At 46.0% G+C, this 21293-nt stretch overlaps 1 protein-coding gene and 1 long non-coding RNA gene across 2 annotated transcripts in view; one reads left to right on the plus strand and one right to left on the minus strand.

The window, feature by feature from the left end:
• Window positions 1–21293, minus strand: part of LOC307210505 — a 349261-nt gene that overhangs the window by 82412 nt on the left and 245556 nt on the right. The gene's annotated exons all lie outside the window — the stretch shown is intronic.
• FIGNL2 (fidgetin like 2) overlaps window positions 1–21293 on the plus strand; it is a 63959-nt gene that overhangs the window by 330 nt on the left and 42336 nt on the right. The window lies entirely within an intron of this gene.

Here is a 21293-nt window from a genome sequence, read left to right on the forward strand (position 1 = left end):
GCTCCTGATCCACCGGATCATCGGCAACGTAGGGTGGGCTGGGTTTCCCCGGCCAAAACATGCAGCTGCGAAGGCTTCCTTTCCCTGGAAACTAGCCGGTTGTCGTTTGCGCGGTGGAGCCAACTCCTAGGGGGCGAGGGGGTCTTCGCTCCCCCATAAAATATTTGAGGGGGCGCCCCCCACCCAAGTTGATGGGCATTGCCATTCAAACGGTGTGTGCGTGCACCGGGTCGTGCGATCGATTATGCGGGGGACGGCTTCCCCACCCGACCCCCAATAATTTATTCAAGTTGGCACCCCTGAGTTGGGAACACACATACATGGGTGGGTGGGGGGTACTTTGCTTTGCAAAACTGCCTCGGGGGGGGGGGCTGAGACCCGTGTTGAGGGAGTGGGGTTTTTTGCTTTTTTTTTTTTTGCTCCCCTCCTTTTTTGGGGTCAAAAAACAAGAGTGTCTGAAGCTCCTGTGTTTACGTTGCGCAGGGTAGGCGTGCGCCTGGTGACAGGGTTCCCCTCGTGGATTTTACGCGCGACCTTTTATGTAGTGCCAGACGCGAAACCTCCTAGATCGCGGGTGGGGGAATCTCCTGATCGCCTTGAATATCTTGATTACTGTTCTGTTCTGGGAAGCAAAGGGGGGGGGGTCATTTTTCACTGAGGGGTGGGTGGGTGCTGGTTAAATATTTGGGGATTATTCTCCTGCCGTCGGGGCACAAACCCTGCGCGCAAGAGCAAAGGTCGCCGGGGCTTGTGGGGCGGGGAGAGAGACCTTGCCTGCACGGCTTGTGGGTCTTCGGGAGGCTCGCTCTGTGCGTGTCCGGGGCAGGGAGATGTCCACTATTGCGCGTGGATTGCCTTTCGGAAGTGGGGCAGCAGGTTGAGCCATCAGGGGGGCTCGGGAAGGGCCGTGGAAGTTATAGGTTTGTGGAAACTGAAGAACTAGTGGAATATGGAGAGATGTCTCTGGATGCGGGCAATGTAGGGCTTTTAAAGGGAACCGGGTGGGGTGGGGTGAGGAGATGCTCAGCTTCTGTGTGAGTGCGTTTGTGTACATTTATTTAGCGCCAGTTGGAGAGCAGGGAGCAAACACGGGTATATTTGGGGGCAACCAGAAACCAGGGCCCTTTGTTTGGATGCTGTGTCTGCCCTGACCCCTGGGGCGAGAGAAGCAGCCGTCTCTGGAGGAATTTTGATTCAGCGTGGCAGTGGCTGTTCCCTTTTCTTTGCCACCGTCCAGGGTCCCTCGCTTGCAGGCGGTGGGAGGGAGGGAGCGGGCGGGGTGGGGGGCTTAAAAAACCGGGAGCTTCCCTGGGCTGCACATGCATCTCCTATTGATTGCCTTTGAAAATCCCCTCAGGTTGTGGGTTTAGTGAGTTGTCAATTAGCCCAACTTGCAGGGAGCATGAAGAGCTGCTTCAAACAATGTCAGTTTGAGGCAGAGTCTCTCCCATCATCCATGACATTATTTTGCACACTCCAGAAATGCGACCCCAGGCAGGGGAAGGGGAGGAGGTGGGTTGCTGAAGCCTGCGCAGGAATGGAGGGGATAGGCGTCATCTCTGGGGGCCCCTTCAAGTATTTGATTCTTGAGTGCTTCATAGCCTGTTATTCGCACGCATGCATGCGTGTGTGTGGGGGGGGGGGCAGCTTTCAAAAATGCACATGCGTGCATGTGCATGTAGTTTATGGAGGCTGCAAAGGAGAAGATGCCTTTGGGGGGGAAAGTCCTCCTGGAATCCCTAAAGGAAAGCTTAGGTCGCTCTGATTAATCCTTATTTGTTGGCGCTGTGGGTTAAACCACAGAGAGAGCCTAAGACTTTCCGATCAGAAGGTTGGCGGTTTGAATCCCCACGATGGGGTGAGCTCCTGTTGTTCGATCCCTGCTCCTGCCAACCTAGCAGTTTGAAAGCACGTCAAAGTGCAAGTAGATAAATAGGTACCGCTCCGGCGGGAAGGTAAACGGCATTTCCGTGCGCTGCTCTGGTTCGCCAAAAGTGGCTTAGTCATGCTGGCCACGTGACCCGGAAGCTGTACGCCGGCTCCCTCAGCCAATAAAGTGAGATGAGTGCCGCAACCCCAGAGTTGGCCACGACTGGACCTAATGGTCAGGGGTCCCTTTACCTTTACCCTTTACCTCTTGCAAATAACAATAACAACAATTTTATTATTTATACCCCAGCCGCTCTGAGTGGCTTCCAGCACATATAAAAACATAATAAAATGCCCAACATTAAACATTTCCCAATGCAGGGCAGCCTTCAGATGTCTTCTAAAAGTTTATTTCCTTGACATCCGATGGGAAGGCGTTCCACAGGGAGGGTGCCACATATATGATGGCTCCCCGTTGTTGTGGACGGGAAGGGTGGCAAATTTCGAGCACTGTTTTCTCTACTAACTTCAAATCAAGGAATGCATATGGAGCCTATGCTAGAGATTATTGGACTTCCAACTCTCTTCCAGCAGGGCCTATGGTCAGAGTTGATGGGAGTTGCAGTTCAGCAGTACAGTGGTACCTCTGGTTACGTACTTAATTCGTTCCGGAGGTCCGTTCTTAACCTGAAACTGTTCTTAACCTGAAGCACCGCTTTAGCTAATGAGGCCTCCTGCTGCCGCCACACCACTGGAGAATGATTTCTGTTCTCATCCTGAAGCAAAGTTCTTAACCTGAGGTAATATTTCTGGGTTAGCGGAGTCTGTAACCTGAAGCGTATGTAACCCGAGGTACCACTGTATCTGGAAGGCACCAGTTTGGCTACAGAATAAGTTGCTTGCTCTGTATCATTCAGTGCCCCCCTCTTCTTGGTGCAACATGGAGAAAAGCATCAGCAGCAGGTGAGCCAATTTCTGGCTCATAAGGAGCATCATCTTAAAACAGTGACCGTGATTAGGCTAGGCTGCCTAACAATTGTGTTTTCTGCCATTGGCATTATTTTAAATCAGCCTTGCCCTGAATTTGTATGGGGCTTCAGGTCTCATCAATTGGAGACAATTGGGGAATTGCTGGTTGGGGGTGATGGGAACCCATGGACTTAAACATCCCAGGACTTAAACATGCTTCTTAAGGGTGGGGGGAGCTTGCTTTTGCGAAGCACCATTGAGCAGCTAAGGTTTTTTTTTCTGAGATAATTCAGCTGCCCACTGTTAGATCAAGCTGGCTGGTCCCAGTGGGTGTTTCCGCTGTTAAAATCTAGGAATGCTGAAAAGTAGGCTTGACCTAGATTTATAACCCTTCTTCTCTGCTTCGGGAATCCATCGAGTAGACATATTAATAATGTTCCTCTCCCACCACTCCCAATTGCCCCTGGGAAGAATTACTATACCCTAAGCCCAAACATGGCCTCTAGGTTATGTATCCATGGGTTTTGAAGCCCAGGCATTGTTTCTGTTTAATGTGCACATATTTACTGAAGGAAAGTGATCTCCAACGTGCTGTGCCTGTAATGGTGAGAAGATCTGTCTTTAATTACCAAATTGATTATGCCGATATGGGATATATGGACAGAGAATGCTTTGTGTGAATCATGCAGTTTTTTAAGTTGAGGTGCCTGCCTGGTTTTAATTTTTATCCTAAATTTATTTTCTGCAGTCGTGAAAGTGCTGTATACCACTAGGGTGGACTCAACCACAGTTTCTTTGACTGCGACTTCTTTTTTTTTGGGGGGGGGGGGTAAATTGTCAATGGCTGGCCAAATAGCTGCAGTTCAGTCAGCAGGCAAAACAGCCCAGTACAAGGAAGGTTCTTCAATTGATTGTTTTGTATATTGTATATTGTAACTACTGAGTAGTTAAAAACTTGAGGCTGCAAGATTTAATTGGGTTAATCAGTAGATGGATCAATGAAAGTTTTAGTTGATTAATTGCTGGTACCAATGATAATCAGTGAGATTCTGAGTTAAGGCTACACTTGCTTTAAAAACAAACAAATAAACAAATAAACAGCTATCATGCTTTTGGTACGTTACTCTAATAAGGATGTTTAAACCCTCCTTCCCCCATTAAATATGATCTTGCAGCAATGAGTGGAAGCATTTGATTGCTAAGTTATTCTGCACTCCCTTCAGTATCACAAATGGATGTCTGTATTTAGGTTTTGACAAGATGCAAACGTGTTTCTATCTAATCAGTTGCCTTAAAAGCAGATGGCTAATCAACTAAACATTATTTAAGTGACAGGCACTGTTTCAACTGAAGCAATCCTGTGCACATTTACTTGCGAGTAAGTCTCGTTGAGCTCAGTGGGATTTACCTTCTGAATAAGCATGCTTCGGATTATGCTGTTACAAAGGTTACTTTATTGCAAAAGTGGGGGCTTTCGTGATGCACATCCTTGAAGGATTGTGAAAGAGAGCGCATCCTATAATTACTTTGACTAAAATAAGTACTTAAGCTTTTTTTGCGCAGTTGTCCCTGATAACAGATTTTTCCCCCCCTCAAATTAAAGCATTTTTGTGAAAAGTCTAAATGGAAACAGTTTTGCCTTTTTAAAAACAAACAAGCAAACCTGTTACTCTGAATTCAGCAGTTACCAGGATAGTGACAAGGAGAATACCCTTACTAGTGTAGCACATTTATTAAATTGAGCATTTGCCTTGGATCAATTTATGAACCATGAACGATTTATTAACCATGAATGAGGTTATACTTTTCTCTTGCTGCCCTTTGAGAATTACTTTTGACAAATAGTGTATTAATATCATTTGGAAAGGGGTTTGCTGTACAGCGAAGTAGGACAGTATCTTTCTCAAACACACAAAGTCTTAAAGACGCTAGGAGGCCAAAAATGATCGCTTTGGGGCTTTGCACGATGCAGTTAAAACTTGTGATTGATGACGTGCCTTATGTTCGTTTTCTGTAGCTGGAGACCTTTCATAAAGAATCCTGCCAGAATTTACATGCATATAACCGAGGTGTTTTGTTTTGTTTTCTAGCGCAGGAAAAGCGAGCCTTGGCTTCTGGGGCTTCCTGGTCTTGGATGTGCCAGGGAGTGGGGTGGGGGGTGGGCGCAGTTCCTTAAGCTGCAAAGAATCAGAAGGCTGCAGCTCCTTTTCACAATGAGTTTTTCTTTTAACTCGGCTCCAGAGAACGCTTTAACTAGCAGGCTTTGTCCCGGCTCCCATTCTCTCCTAGGAACCCCCCCTTCCCCTTCCCCTGCATTCTTTAGCCATTATCATTTTGGTTAAACAGAAAGGCAACTTGTGTACCATATGGATCATGTTAACAATTGCTTATCTGGGGAGACCTCTGTTTTCTACCCGCTTCTCCCGCACCTCTCTGGCAGACTCTTAGAGTTGGTATTTTTAATAATAGCATCTTAAGGCCAGCAAGTGCTGCTTGTGGAGCCAGTTTGACAAGGATTCTATTAAGAGAGAGAGAGAGAGAGAGAGAGAGAGAGAGAGAGAGAAGGGGACACATATAGAGCTTTCCTTCTCCCTGTGTTTCTGTTTCATGGATAGAAATGTTAGTTTTCTGTTGCTCCTGCTTAGCTTGTCATGGATAGGAGTGTTCAATCAGTTCTGGAGAAAACATCAAGGCAGCCACAACAGTTTGTGCTCCCCAAAGTTACTTGCAAACACTGCAGGACTTTAGGTGAAAGGCAACCTTTTTTTTTCCAGGGGCCTTGGGAGGGAGAGTGTGGGAGGCTGTTCCCGACACACACAAACGAAGCCTGATTTTGCAGTGTTTGTTGATGTGGGTTTAATTTGGTAGCGACTCCCCAGGAAAGAGAGCTTTGGGAGTCTGGAAGGCTTGCAGCGGAAGAAGCTCTTTGGAACATGTCAACGCTGTAGCATTGCCGTGGTAGCAAAACCTTCCGCGTTGCAAATTGTTAGGACAGAGGCAGAGAATAAGGCAAGCAGCATTATCTCACTAAACAGTGTTAGAAACTCTAGGCGCCAAATGGCTCCTTAAACCAGGGTTACGGCCGCCAAAACAGAATGCCTAGTTGCCACCTGGGAGCCAAACGGCTCCAAAGTTGAACTTTTCAATACGACTTTTCGGTTACCGAAACTAATTCTGATTGTGCAGCTAAAATATAAGAGATAGAATTCTACAGGGTGTGTTGCTAGTGTGTGAAAACAGTCAAAATCTGAGGATCCCCAGGCATGCACCTTCAGATCATGGAAACATCAGGTACCATTCTTGTGCCCAGGCATCATAACTTGGTTGTAAGTGGTTGAGAGACAGGTGCAAAATGTCCCTGGCACCTGGTGAATTTCAAACACTGGTCACTAGGCACATCTAAGATGCATTTTAGAGTACAGTTGTACCTTGGATCTCAAATGCCTTGGCTCCCGAATGACCACAACACGGAAGTGAGTGTTCTGGTTTTCCAACTATTTTGGGAAGCTGAACGTCTGGTACGGCTTCTGATTGGCTGTAGGACGCTCCTGCAGCCAGTTGGAAGCTGCGCCTTGGTTTTCGAACAGTTCCGGGAGTCAAACGGACGCCTGGAATGCATTCTGTTTGGGAACAAAGATACGACTGTAGTTCAAATAAATAAAAAATGGAGTAAATGAGTTCTGAATTACGGTACCTCCCCTATTTCATCCCACCCCCATCCTCTGAGAGCAATTTTTGGGCCCAGTAGTCTGATTATAAAGTCTCAGTCCCTTACACCAGGCACATCCAACGCCCAAGAGACTGCAGCCTGTTCCCACTATAAAAAAACTGGCAGTGATCTACCCCATTGTCATTGCCAAGAGTTGTTGATCTTTTTTTTTTTGGGGGGGGGAGTTTATCAGAGTTGTTAAGCTTTTTGTGGAGAGGGTGACCCAGAGTCATAGCTGTCAACTTTTCCCTTTTCTTGCGAGGAATCATATTCGGAATAAAGGAATTTCCCTTTAAAAAAGGGAAAACGTTGAGAGCTATGCCCAGAGTTGTTGAGTTTTTCTGGGGGATCGATCAGGAGCACCCCAGAGATCTCGCGATCTACCTGGAAACCCCCGCGATCTACCGCTAGATCGCGATCTACCTGTTGGATCTACCTGCCTTAGACCAAAGCCCACTCCATTGTACCAGCCATGTATCTCCTCCTGATCTCTTCCTTGCTATCTCTTGACTCATTCTACTCAAGTCCAGTAGCTCTTCTCTTCTCTAGCCTATCTCCAGGACCCTCCTCCATCGTGCTCCTGGGCACTCCACTCTTGCTATTCCACAAGGTGCTGGGCCTCTTCTCCCCCTCATTGCTGCCCGTCTGTTGGGTGACTTGTGCCCAGACTTCCCAGTTTCCTCAGAAAAAAACCCCTTCCAATCCCCCCCCAACCGGGCCAGCTTTCTCCTTGAATTCTCCACATCCTACCCATGTTGCATTAGCATAACAAAATAGCACAAGCCCACAGCTGGCATGAAGCGGGTGGTTAGGTTGGTCTCAACTAGGGCCAGGGCCTTTTCAGTAATGGCCCCAGGTTGGTGGAATGCTCTGTCACAAGAGACTAGGGCCCTGCGGGACTTTACATCTTTCCGCAGGGCCTGCAAGACAGAGCTGTTCCGCCTGGCCTTTGTTTTGGAAAGTCTGACCCTTATGTTTCCCTCCCCTTATGCTTTTGACTTTTAAAATGAGGCTGCATTCTAACCTGTATTTTAAATTGTTTTTTTCTTTTTCTTTTTTTCGTATTGTGTTTTTACTGAAGTTTTATTGGTGTTAGCCGCCCTGAGCCCGGGGAGGCCGGGGTATAAATAAAATTTATTATTACAGTGGTACCTCAGGTTACATATGCTTCAGGTTACATACACTTCAGGTTACAGACTCAGCTAACCCAGAAATAATACCTCGGGTTAAGAACTTTGCTTCAGGATGAGAACAGAAATTGTGCTCCGGCGGTGCGGCGGCAGCAGGAGGCCCCATTAGCTAAAGTGGTGCTTCAGGTTAAGAACAGTTGCAGGTTAAGAACGGACCTCCAGAACAAATTAAGTACTTAACCCGAGGTAAAGGTAAAGGTAATGGGAACCCTGACCATTAGGTCCAGTCGTGACCGACTCTGGGGTTGCGGCGCTCATCTCGCTTTATTGGCCGAGGGAGCCGGCGTACAGCTTCCGGGTCATGTGGTCAGCATGACTAAGCCAGTTCTGGCGAACCAGAGCAGTGCACGAAAACGCCGTTTACCTTCCCGCCAGAGCGGTACCTATTTATCTACTTGCACTTTGACGTGCTTTCGAACTGCTAGCTTGGCAGGAGCAGGGACTGAGCAACGGGAGCTCACCCGGTCGCGGGGATTCGAACTGCTGACCTTCTGATTGGCTAGTCCTAGGCCTCTGTGGTTTAACCCACAGCGCCACCCGCGTCCCATTAACCCGAGGTACCACTGTATTATTATTATTATACTGAGTTAGACCATTGCTCCATCTAGTTCAGTATTGTCTGTATTGACCACCAGAGTGGTTCTCCAGGGTTTCAGCATGGAAAGTAGACTCTCTACCTCTGAGCTTCTGACCCTTCCCACTGGGCCATGTGTTTAAGCTGCGCAGCTAACTTTATGCTGCTTGCCAGACTCAGGACACTTTCTAGGGATGCTGTTTGATGGCCGCAACTTCCTTGCCCTCTCCTCCAACTGAAGCATGGCTGGTTTCCTGAGGATCTGACACCACCAAGGAAGGAAGGTTAGCTAGATTACAAGTACTGCTGGAGGAGAGAGTCGAAGCCAGCTGATTGTTGCATAGATCTCCTCCTTTCAGAAGTTTTGGGATGTAGTGGCAGCAGCGGCAAAGAAGGCTTTGTTCTCTCCACTGCCACAGCATCTGCAAAGCGTCATTTGCTGGGGGGGGGGGTTCTTAATGGTGAATGGCCTGGTAAATCCGGGCTGTTTTCACCCAGAGCCAGAGATAAGTCCTGTCTGCTGTGATGAATTTGCCACCTACTTAGCAGATGAAGTTGCTGTTTCAGGAGGACTTGGGGAGGCAGCCGGCAGTTTGAGCAGGGTGGCAAGGGAATTTGTCTTGCTGTGTTTCAGCTAATCTCTGCGGTGGAATGCAGGTGGCCTTTCTTGTGAGTTGGAGGCGTACGTTTTTCCCGGACGGTGAAGCTAGGGCTGTTAGACTGCTGTGGTGAGCTATGTGCGTGTGCTATAAAGGCCTTCCAGAAGTTAAGCTGAAGCCCCTTTCCGCTGAGCAGTACATCGCTTTGGAACATTTAAGGCCTCCAAATTTCCTGGCTTAATGCCTTCATGTGGTGTCCCCCTACGTGAGCTTGGATGCTTGAATTCCCTGCTGTTTCTTGTGATATAATAATAATAATAATAAATTATTATTTATAACCCGCCCATCTGGCTGAGTTTCCCCAGCCACTTTGGGCGGCTCCCAATCACATGTTAAAAACAATACGGCATTAAATATTAAAAACTTCCCTAAACAGGGCTGCCTTCAGATGTCTTTTAAAAATAGGATAACTGCTTATTTCCTTGACATCTGAAGGGAGGGTGTTCCACAGGGTGGGTGCCACTACCGAGAAGGCCCTCTGTCTGGTTCCCTGTAACCTCACTTCTCGCAATGAGGGAACCGCCAGAAGGCCCTCGGCGCTGGATCTCAGTGTCTGGGCTGAACAATGGGGGTGGAGACGCTCCTTCAGGTATACAGGACCGAGGCCGTTGAGGGCTTTGAAGGTCAGCACCAACACTTTGAATTGTGCTTGGAAACGTACTGGGAGCCAATGCAGATCTCTCAGGACTGGTGATATTTCAGGCTCCCTGCCTTACTCTGCTTCACCTCGCTTGTTCCTGACTTCCCTTGTGCCAAACTTTCTGAGACAGCAGGAGACCAGTGATCCAACCCCCTTTGTGGGAAACCTGATTTTGGATCGCCTGCTATTAGCAGCAGTTAGTCCAAACAAAGCCTCTAAATAATAATCATCATCATCATCTTCCTCCTCCTCATCATAATTTATTATTTATACCCCGCCCATCTGGCTGGGTTTCCCCAGGCACTCTGGGCAGCTCCCAACAGAATATTAAAAACACAACAAAACATCAAACATTAAAAACGTCCCTAAACAGGGCTGCCTTCAGATGTCTTCAGATAGTTGTTTATTTCTTTGACATCTGACGGGAGGGCGTTCCACAGGATGGGCGCCACTACTGAGAAGGCCCTCTGCCTGGTTCCCTGTAACCTCACTTCTCGCAGTGACGGAACCACCAGGAGGCCCTCGGAGCTGGACCTCAGATGCTGTTTCCACATTGTCTCCTGACCCTGCAGGCTGTCACCTAGATTCCCAGTCCCACCAGTCCCTGCCCCTTTCTTACCTGTTTGGACTGCTTTCCAGGAATTGGCATGAATTCCCTCAATGGGTGATGCGTTGTATGCAGAAAAGCACTGAATTCTCTGAATTTCTCAGTCTTGAACTGATAATGCTCATCTGTTTTACTGAATAACCCCCAAATTATAAGTCAGTGGTGAGGAACTTGTGGCCTTCCACATGTTTTTGGATTCCATTAGTCCCAGCCATCATTGGCCAATGGGCCAAGGGAGTCTAGGAGTTGGAGTCAACATCTGGAGAACCACAGATCCCCTATCCCTGCTCTGGTATTGCTAAAGAGGGAGACCTGTCTCTTGCCGTTTTCACCACACTGTCCAGAACTTTATAGAGCTCTATCAAGTCCTGTCAAACCTCTGTCATGCCCTGTCACCCCCCCTTAAACCGAGAAAGCCCAAACTCGTTAGCCTTTCACTTGAAGTGAAGGTCCCTTCGTCCCTTTGATCATTTGATTTTCCCTTTCTAGCTCTGCGATATCCTTTTAAAAATGGGGCTACCAGAACTCCACCGACTTCCTAGCCTTATGTCCTGTCATCAGTTGCAGTTGGAGTGCTTTCAGCCTACCTTTCTTCAGACAGTATTAACCCTGGCAGCCTGTTATCAGGAGACGCTGATCTTTATTGCACCATTTCGGCCTCCACCCCACCCAATGGACATGGGCTGAATTGCTTTCTAGATCATGAAGTAGTGCCATTAAACATACAACTATTTCCTCAAGTAGGTAAACAAACCTCTTCTACCTGAAATACTGCCTAAAATTAATTTCTAGCTTTACTAGTGAAACTTACCACCTTTTTCTTCTTTTTTTCCTATTCATTATATTTTATTAAATGTTAAAAATTTCACATGTGCTCTCCAAAACATAATAATTTTTCTTGTGGGGTTCCCCCCCCGACTTCCCCTCCCATTTTTCATGGTGTTTTTACTTTGTCCCCCATTGCTGCACCCTCTCTTCTCTCTCTTATATCATAACCACCACACAATAATTCCTCATTCCTTCTGTTGCTCACAGCTCAAATCCTGCTCTTGAATTCATCGCACTATAATATTTCTTTAAATATTCTGGAAAAGTGCTTCCATTCTGCCACAAAACAATCGCCACTAGGTTCTCTTATTTTAACTGTTGGATTTGCTGATTCCACATAGTGTATCACATTCTTCTTTGGTGAGGAAACAGCTTCCTTAAATTTTTGTGCACATAAAATCCTGGCTTTCTGCCGTTACATACTTAAACAGCTTAGTCATCTTTTTTTGGAACTTCTGTCCTGATAATCCCTAAGAGAAAAACTTCAGAGTGTTTTTTTGGGGGGTGGTATAATCACAATAAATATGTTTTTTATCTCATCATGTATCATATCCCAAAACACCCTTGCTTTTTTAAAAGTCCACCACATATAAAAAAAAAGATCAGGAATCACCATTCAAGCCCTCACATTTAAATTACGAAAACATTGTGGAACACACAAATCTATATCTATCTATCTATCATCTATCTATCTATCTATCTATCTATCATCTATCTAATCTATCTATCATCTATCTATCTATCTATCATCTATCATCTATCTATCTATCTATCTATCTATCATCTATCTATCTATCTATCTATCTATCTATCTAGCTACCTATCTATCACCTATCTATATATCTATCTATCTAGCTATCATCCATCTCTCTCTCTCTCTCTCTCTCTCTCTCTCTCTCTCTATCATCTATCTATCTACATTAAGGTTACCAGATTTTTTTCAATGAATCTGGGGACACTTTTCAACTTCAGTAGGAAATATAGGATTTTGTCAGGGGACTGGGACGTCTGGTAACCTTAATCTACATCATCTATCACCAATTAGCAAAGCGTACCGCTTCTTATGGAAAGAACACACACCAGAATATGTATAGCACACTGCTGCTCCCAATAATTTTGGAAAAAGCAAACCAACAGTAAAAGAACTTATTACCAAACCAAAGCTTTCGTCAGGGTATTTGGTATGTAGTCGTATTATTTCAGGGCCTCTGTTCTCAAATGGACTTGGGTGGATGACATGCTGTCAGAAAGGAAAATGCCGGGAGGGTGGATAGTGGAAGAATAATGGGATGTGCGAATATTTGTGAGCATGTATGGGGCTGTTTGAGCACCCTGATAGGCGCAGCAACGCAGCCCTGCAGTTGTGCACGATGCTCTGTAATTGACAGGTAAAGAAGAAAGGTACTTGACTGCTTGCTAGACCCTTAATGCTTTTTTTTTCCTTTTTCCTTTTTTTGAATGGGATAAAGCTCCAGTAATTGATGGCATCAGGATTAATGGTTGCAAAGATGTGTAATTAAAGGGCCAAGGGGTGATGCACTGCTAACCCGATCAGTGCAGTGGAGGTTAGCGAGGTTGAGTGTTTTGAAGGTGATGTGTCTTCTCTAGAGTCACAGCTTGGGTGGGAAGGTTTGGCACTTGTTCCGGATGGCGGCTCCTGTTCGGCAAGCTGGCGAAGGTTGTTGGACACGCAAGAGCAAAAAGCACACTTTGAAAGTGCGACATAGCGATCACCTGTGACCCTTTTCTGAACCGCAGGCGTGCAAATGTTTTCGTTCTTAAAATTAGGATTGGCTACAATTCTTAGGAAGCAGAATTCTGTAGAGCTTCTAGTTTCTCTGTGTTTCTGCAGTGCTGTAGCACGCACAAAACACCCACTGTTTCTCTACTGAAAAGGTGTCCTGTTTTGAGAAGGGGAAATTGGCAGCTGAGTGCCTTTACAACTGTGTTTGTGTGAGTGTGTGAATTTTGCAGAATGGCAGGAACTTCGGTGTCCATGGAATAAACAGGACTACAATAATTACTGGCCATCCTGACTGCCCAAAATCTTTCTGGGATATGACGTCGTATTTGAGATTTAATAATAATAATAATAATAATAATAATAATAATAATAATAATAATACAGTTGTACCTCTGGTTACGAACTTAATTCGTTCCAGAGGTCCATTCTTAACCTGAAACTCTTCTTAACCTGAGGTACCACTTTAGCTAATGGGGCCTGCCGCTGCGCAATTTCTGTTCTCATCCTGGGGTAACGTTCTTAAGCCGAGGTACTACTTCCGGGTTAGTGGAGTCTGTAACCTGAAGTGTTTGTAACCCGAGGTGTTTGTAACCTGAGGTCCCACTGTAATGTGATAAAACATTAAACATTAAAAGCTTCCCTAAACAGGGCTGCCTTCAGATGTCTTCAGATAGTTGTTTATTTCTGTGACACCTGATGGGAAGGCGTTCCACAGGCGCCACTACCGAGAAGGCCCTCTGCCTGGTTCTCTGTAATTTCACTTCTTGCAGTGAGGGAACTGCCAAAAGGCCCTCGGAGGTGGACGTCAGTGTCCAGGCTGAATGATACGGGTGGAGATGCTCCTTCAGGTCCACATGGCTGAGGCCGTTTAGGGCTTTAAAGCTCAGCACCAACACTTTGAATTGTGCTCGGAAACGGAAATCAGTGTGAAACTTGTACAGTGAATTAGAATTCAATGTGCTTGTCTAAGAAGGAGAAGACTAGCCTCCATCATTGGTTTAGTGAGTTCCAGCGTCTCTGTCTTGCCTCAGAAGACATTATTAGGAGTTGTTCTCTAGTAGGCAGAAGTTGAAGCACAACAGAAGGGAAGTGCAAGGAAATGTACCATAGGGACGCCATGCTATTTCTCTTCCTGATGTCAGACTTGAGCGTGATTCTTTTGTAAGCTGCTTTGATACCCCTTCGATTGCTTCCCTGCTTGTGGAATATTCTCCTCAGGGAGGCACGCCTGATACCATCATTATCTGCTTTTAAGCACCAGACAAAATTTTCTATCCTATCCTCAGTCTGGAGCAGGCATAGGCAAACTTGGCCCTCCAGATGTTCTTGGCCTACAACTCCCATGATCCCTAGCTAGCAGGACCAGTAGTCAGGGATGATGGGAATTGCGGTCTCAAAACATCTGGAGGGCTAAGTTTGCCTGTGCTGGTCTGGAGGGTAGTTGATATATTTGTGGCATCCTTTTTGGCTGTCTTTTTAGTGGAATGGGTTGAGATACCCTCACTCACTATTTTGTAGCTGGCTGGTGGATCTCTGGGTTTTAGTAAAAAAATAGTGAGCAAAGTAGATACCATAAAAGTCAGCCTTAAAAGCGGGCTTTTAAGATATTCGCTCATGGCACAGGGTTAGTATGGATGATATTATATGCTTCCCAAGTTTTATGTTTTCTCAGAACTAGTGCAGTCGTAGAATCGTAGGGGTAGTGTGGATCTGAAAACCACCAGACTATGGTCTGTGTTGTAAGACCGCATCTGCCATACGCTAAACTACCTTTCCTAACACCAGTCGTCCAAAGAAAGAGTTGTGGTTGTAGGAGCCATTATAACCTGCTTATCAGTAAAGGGATACTGGGTACTTAACTCGATTCCGCTGCAGGATCAACTTTAGGAGAATACATCAATAATCCACCAGGTTCAATTTCCGATGCAGATATTATTTTTCTGTTGCTGCAGACAGTGATCCTGAATTTTTCTTCTGTCTGATTTGCTTTCGGTTCAGCGACTGTAATAATTGGTGGCTGGGGCCACAAACTCTTTTGCAAGCTTGATGGAGGTGGGGGAAACCGTCCGAATGCAGCTGTTTCCCAACACCACATTACTAGCAAAGGGATGCACATTTGAATATTCTTGCCCATAAGCACAACTAGGTGCATGCAGCTGAACCTGAACGTATTTTAGGCAACATAAACAAAGCCATAGTTATCTTGTGCTCGCAGCTAGCACTTTCCAGAATGGTCTGTGTGCCTCGAGATCCATATTTGATCATCTCTTCTCAAATTGCACAGATGTTTGTACATCATGGCAGGGTGGCAAAATTGAGTAGAAATCGTGGGGCCACTGAGGAATGTTGCACTTGAAAAATACCATGATGCATGGCTGCTGGAATAGCTCAGCCGATAGAGCTTGAGACTCTCAATCTCGGGGTTGTGGGTTTGAGCCCCATGTTGGGCAAATGATTTCTGCATTGTAGGGGGTTGGACTAGAAGACCCAACTTTACAATTCTAGAATCTATGACCTCTGTGTCAGCTTGCTGCTCTAATTCACATTGTTTTGGATAACTGCTTTTTCAGGGAGGGGGAGAACACATGCACAAAGGTTGTGCAGAAAAGGATATCCTAGGTACTCCCATGGCGATCTGAGAGCGTGGGGAGACAAAGGTGACAAATAATAGAAACTAGAGGACAGGTGTCACAAAAGATTGCTTGTGAATGGTAAAATGACCTAGAGATCTGAAAATGGTACATTTCCGCGCCATTGTAGCACCTGCATCTGTGTATGCGTTGTGGACAGAGCTTGGAAGCTTGGTACGGAGATTTTATATATCTGAAATCATACGCACAGGAAATATTTGTCCAACATTGTTGTTATTTAGTCGTTTAGTCGTGTCCGACTCTTTGTGACCCCATGGATCAGAGCACACCAGGCACTCCTGTCTTCCACTGCCTCCCACAGTTTGGTCAAACTCATGCTGGTAGCTTCGAGAAGACTGTCCAACCATCTCGTCCTCTGTCGTCCCCTTCTCCTTGTGCCCTCCATCTTTCCCAACATCAGGGTCTTTTCCAGGGAGTCTTCTCTTCTCATGAGGTGGCCAAAGTATTGGAGCCTCAGCTTCAGGATTTGTCCTTCCAGTGAGCACTCAGGGCTGATTTCCTTCAGAGTGGATAGGTTTGATCTTCATGCAATCCATGGGACGCTCAAGAGTCTCCTCCAGCACCATAACGCAAAAGCATCAATTCTTCAGCATCCAGCCTTCTTTATGGTCCAGCTCTCACTTCCATACATCACTACTGGGAAAACTATAGCTTTAACTATACGAACCTTTGTCAGCAAGGTGATGTCTCTGCTTTTTAAGATGCTGTCTAACATTAGACTTTGTTAACTACAACACTTGCCCCGTTTATCCAGATTTCTTGGTCATTTGAATGCTCTTGATAGCTCTCCAGATGAAGGGGACAAATGAGATTGTGGCGGTGGAAAATTAAAAAAAACAACACCCGCCAGGCTGACTCTGAAGCCTAGCGACAGTATATAGGCCCTCGGTGGAAATTATATTAATAGCATGATGCTGTAGGCAATTTGCACCCCTCCCCTTTCTTGCAGGGTGACAACTCTTTAATGAGCAGCTGCTGAAAGTAGATGAAAACATACACAATTAGCTCCAGGGAGAAGGAGAGGGTCTGGCGCAAAGAAGTGGTTTTGTACAGAACTGGAAATGCTCCGTGTAACCTTTGCAGAACACAGCAAGATTCTTAAGAGGCAAAGAAGGCGCTAAACCTTGTCTTTCTAGGAGGCAAGAGAATTTTCTTCTCTCTACGAAGAAACTGAAAACCAATAGGCTTATTTTGTTGCAAGGAATTATGTTTCCTATGTTAAGCTTGTGAAACTTGAAGCCAAAGGGATAGTGGATATACTTGTAGTTTTTTAGTGTGTTTTTTTTTAAAGAGTATTTTGCATATCATTGGCTTGCATGTCAATGAGGCTGTATGTGCAACATCTGGCATACAATGGTTTGAGGTGCATGGCAGGGAGAACTTGCCATGTGCTATATTTCACGCTCTAGGTCTAACCTGTGGTCAGTGTTGGATATATAAACTAGGCTCCAAATGGCTCTTTAAACCAAGGTTACAGTTGCCAAAATGGAATGTCTAGCTGACATTTTTGGGCAAGACGCCTCTAAAGTCTTGTTTTTCAAATGATGGACTGACTGTGACTAAATATCAGTTAAACATCTGGCTAGTTCAGATGACAAACTTGAGCTAGGTTGAGAACTTACTGAACTTAAAGAAGGAAAGTACCTTTGTTACTGCTCCTGCTGAGGCTGCACAGAAAAAGCATTTTGGTACCTCAAATTCATTCTGACTGTGCAGATAAAATATAACAGATAGAATTCTGCAGAGTGTGGTATTAGTGTGTGAAAACAGTCCAGATCCAAGGATCCCCTGGCATGAACCTCCCCCGGGTGGAGATGTCAGGCGTTATCCTGGCTCCCAGGCATCTTCACTTGGTTGCCAATGGTCAATAGCCGGTTGCAAAATGCGCCTGGCGCCTGGCTAATTTCTAACACTGCCTTTGGCCTTCCAGATGTTCTTTGACACCAGTTCTCAAAAGCTTCAGCCACTGTGGCCAGTTGTCAGAGATTATGGGACATGTATGGTGGGGCCCACAGGCTAGCTCCCTCTAGTCTGGACTGTGAGAAAGAGACCCACCAAATTTTGTAACAGCAGAGCCATGTGACAACAAAAGTGGGATTTTGCATAATTTCCCTTCTTCTGTTTTCCATACTTTAATTTGCTAACTGTAATGTTTAGGTAAAGAGACCCCTGACCATCAGGTCCAGTCGCGGACGACTCTGGGGTTGCGCGCTCATCTCGCTCTATAGGTCGAGGGAGCTGGCATTTGTCCGCAGACAGCTTCCGGGTCATGTGGCCAGCATGACTAAGCCGCTTCTGGCGAACCAGAGCAGCGCACAGAAACGCCGTTTACCTTCCCGCCGGAGTGGTACCTATTTATCTACTTGCACTTTTTTGGCGTGCTTTCGAACTGCTAGGTGGGCAGGAGCTGGGACCAAACAACAGGAGCTCACCCCGTCGTGGGGATTCGAACCGCCGGCCTTCTGTAGTGAGGGTCAAAGTACAAGAACACTGAAACTCTGCTTCCCCCTCCCGTCACAACAAACACTGGAATCCTTATTTATTTAAGCAACTCCTTTGGCTTCTGAGACGTAGGCAGGGATTGCCCATATACTTTCAGCCATTATTGCAATCACAAGTACTAGATTTATTTATTACTTATTTTGAAAGAAAGCTTGAGATCCTCGAAAAGCTGAATTCTGCACCCAGCACAACATTCTGTGGCTTTTCTGCGCTCCTGAGACATTGTGGCTTGTACAGACTCCTGCTTCTGAGTAACAATCAGTGTGAATGCTTGCTTTGGCTAGCGGTAATTTATTTATGCAACACTGCCTAAATATTTTATGTTGACTTTTTAAATGTCACATCGTTGGAAAAGGCAAATTGTACAGCCAGGTGTTTATGGCATTCCTGTGTTTTTGAGGATGAGCAGAAGGGATGATTAATACCAGCGATGTGGTTTCTACAGTGCGTTGCTATGAATGAACAAACTGATGCTAATTCCTGGATGTTATGCGAGATGGATTCCGAGAGACTAACCCACCAGATTGCACTGAATATCCTGAATAATTTGAGTGATGATAATCATTCAAAAAAAGAAAAAAGAAAAAGAAAAAGCACATACTATGGAAAGTCTGCCTTCTTTTCTTTCTGGGCTAGAGACCTTGTGTAATAGGCTCTGGCTGGCTAGTGTTTGGGGCTTTGAACCAGGGAGGCTTGGGTTCAAAATACTGCTCAGGGATCTCTTTTTAAAATAGGTATTTATCGTAACATTTCTGCAGTGCCCTTGACACAAGACAGCATTACAAGAATCTAGAGAAAACGAAATGACAAGAAGATGATTAAAATCTTTTTTTAAATGCAAGAACAGTAAGATCAACAACACAGATGCAGTGAAAGAACAGTCATAAAATGCCTTAGCTGAAAATAAAAATAAAACTCTCCTAAGGACCAGATTAAAGTGGGTAACAATTCCCGGCAGCCCTTAACAAAACTGTGGTGCCTAGAAGACGTGAAGGGAAAGAATGTGCTTTGAACATAGGCACCGGGTTCTGCCCAACTTTAGGGGGGGCATCACATGCGTGACCTCATGTACACAATGCACATATGTGACGTCATGCGGCAGGAGGAGGTTGCAAGACCCGTCAAAGCTGCAGGGACCCACCATGGCTGTGGGGAGACCCTGTGAGACCCAGCCCCTTGAGATGGGGTGTGTGTGCTCAGCTCCATCCCAATGTATTGTTTTTGGGGGGCTGAGGACCTCAGCCCCATAGGGTTGGCACTTATGGCTTTAAATGTGCTTTAAAGGTATATTAGTGTGTAAAAAGGTAACGGTATCCCTGACCGTTAGATCCAGTCGCGGACGACCATGGGGTTGCGGCGCTCATCTGGCTTTACTGGCTGAGGGAGCCGGCATTTGTCCGCAGACAGCTTCCGGGTCATGTGGCCAACATGACTAAGCCACTTCTGGTGAACCAGAGCAGCGCACGGAAACACCGTTTACTTTCCCGCCGGAGCGGTACCTATTTATCTACTTGCACTTGATGTGCTTTCAAACTGCTAGGTGGGCAGGAGCAGGGACTGAGCAACGGGAGCTCACCCTGTCGCGGGGATTCAAACCGCCAACCTTCTGATCAGCAAGTCCTAGGCTCTGTGGTTTAGACCACAGCGCCACCCGCGTCCCATTATATTAGTGTGTACCAAACCTAAATTTCCTGGAGATGGTGAATCTATGCCTGGCTTGTACTTCTTACCCAATAATAATAATAGCCAGAACACATAGAAAATTACCATAATAAATGGAAAGCTAGGATAGAACCTCTCTCTACTTGACACCTAGCTTCTTGTGAGGAGGGACTTTCTTCTTGTGCAATGAAGGAATATTCTTTGGAAACTGGTATAGACACAGCTTTATCACCTCAAGTAGAGCTAAGCCTTGGGCCTGACCTGGGATAGGCAATCTCTCTCTTGGCATGATGTGTTTTGAAAATAATATGGGGAACTTGAATCCTACCAAGAACTCCTTGGAAGGCTGGCATAATAATAAATGAAATCAAAACGGGTTGAAATTCACTTAGGCTATCGAGTACAGTGGGACCTCAGGTTAAGTACTTAATTCATTCCGGAGGTCCGTTCTTAACCTGAAACTGTTCTTAACCTGAAGCACCACTTTAGCTAATGGGGCCTCCTGCTTCCGCCGCGCCGCCGGAGCCCAATTTCTGTTCTTATCCTGAAGCAAAGTTCTTAACTTGAAGCACTATTTCTGGGTTAGGGGAGTAACCCGAAGTACCACTGTATCGGCACGAGGTAGCGAAAAAGCAGGCGTGCCGGCAGTAAGGAAGGAGATCCCAAGGGTGTTCGTGTAAGATGCTTCCTTAATACACATGCATGCAAGCGCACCCCCCCTTTTGAGGTGGAATCCAGGGGGTTGTGATAGGGACCGAGTGTGGGGCGCACACGCAGGCCTGCTAAAGTGGTTAGGCAAGGAAAAAGCCTGGCGGTTGGGAAAGCCATCAGCAAATGGAGCAGAGCAACCCTCCAGGCCTTTTCAGCCCATAGAGGTGGCATTTAGAAAAGAGCTGTCACTCAGGGAACAAAGGAAGCCTGGAGAGGCCTAAATGGGTCTAACATGAGCCAGATTGAACATGTCGTCCTCTGAGGCACTCCTCAGGGGTGGGGACTCCTGAAAGCTTCCTCCGCTTATAAGGAAAGGCCTGGAGCTTTGGGAATATGAGATTCCTTTTGATCTCTGCAAAGGGAACGGTGGCTTTTTTGGGTGAGGGGTGTGGGGTGATTCAGTGGTGTTTTTTTGCAGGACCCCAATCCCCGAGGCAGGTTATAGCGATGCACAGTGCAGCCCAGGGGTGTGGAATGAAACGGGCTGATATTCACTGTTGTTGCTGCTGCTGCGTGTGAATGGGAACGAAGTTCTGAAAGTGCGGGCCTGAGATAAATGTTGAATATCATTCGGTAGCCACAACGCCAGCCGTGCTCATGTATGTATGACAGCGACTTTGAGGCCATTGGCCTTTGCTCCATGGTGAATCAGGCATGTTCATACAATGCTTTTGTTACCCCTAGATAATTGCATAGATTTCACAGAGTCCAAGGTCAGAAAGGGTCAGTACATCGTCCAGCCCGGCCACTTTCATTTTATATACCTATATACTCCGATTTGCTATAGTAGTAGGGTATACCCAGAGCAGTTGCTGGCATACTCTAGCTTTTATATTGCAGAAATTACTTTACTTTTTCCTTTTCCAATTTGCACATTTTGGAAGCTGATCATTCTTTGTGATAGTACGGAACAAAGCCGATTAAGCCAATAACATATCCCAACAACCATTTGTTAATTGTGGATAGCAGGGAGCCACG

This window comes from Podarcis cretensis (genome assembly GCF_951804945.1).
Source record: "Podarcis cretensis genome assembly, chromosome: 2".
In the NCBI taxonomy this organism is placed as follows: Eukaryota; Metazoa; Chordata; class Lepidosauria; order Squamata; family Lacertidae; genus Podarcis; species Podarcis cretensis.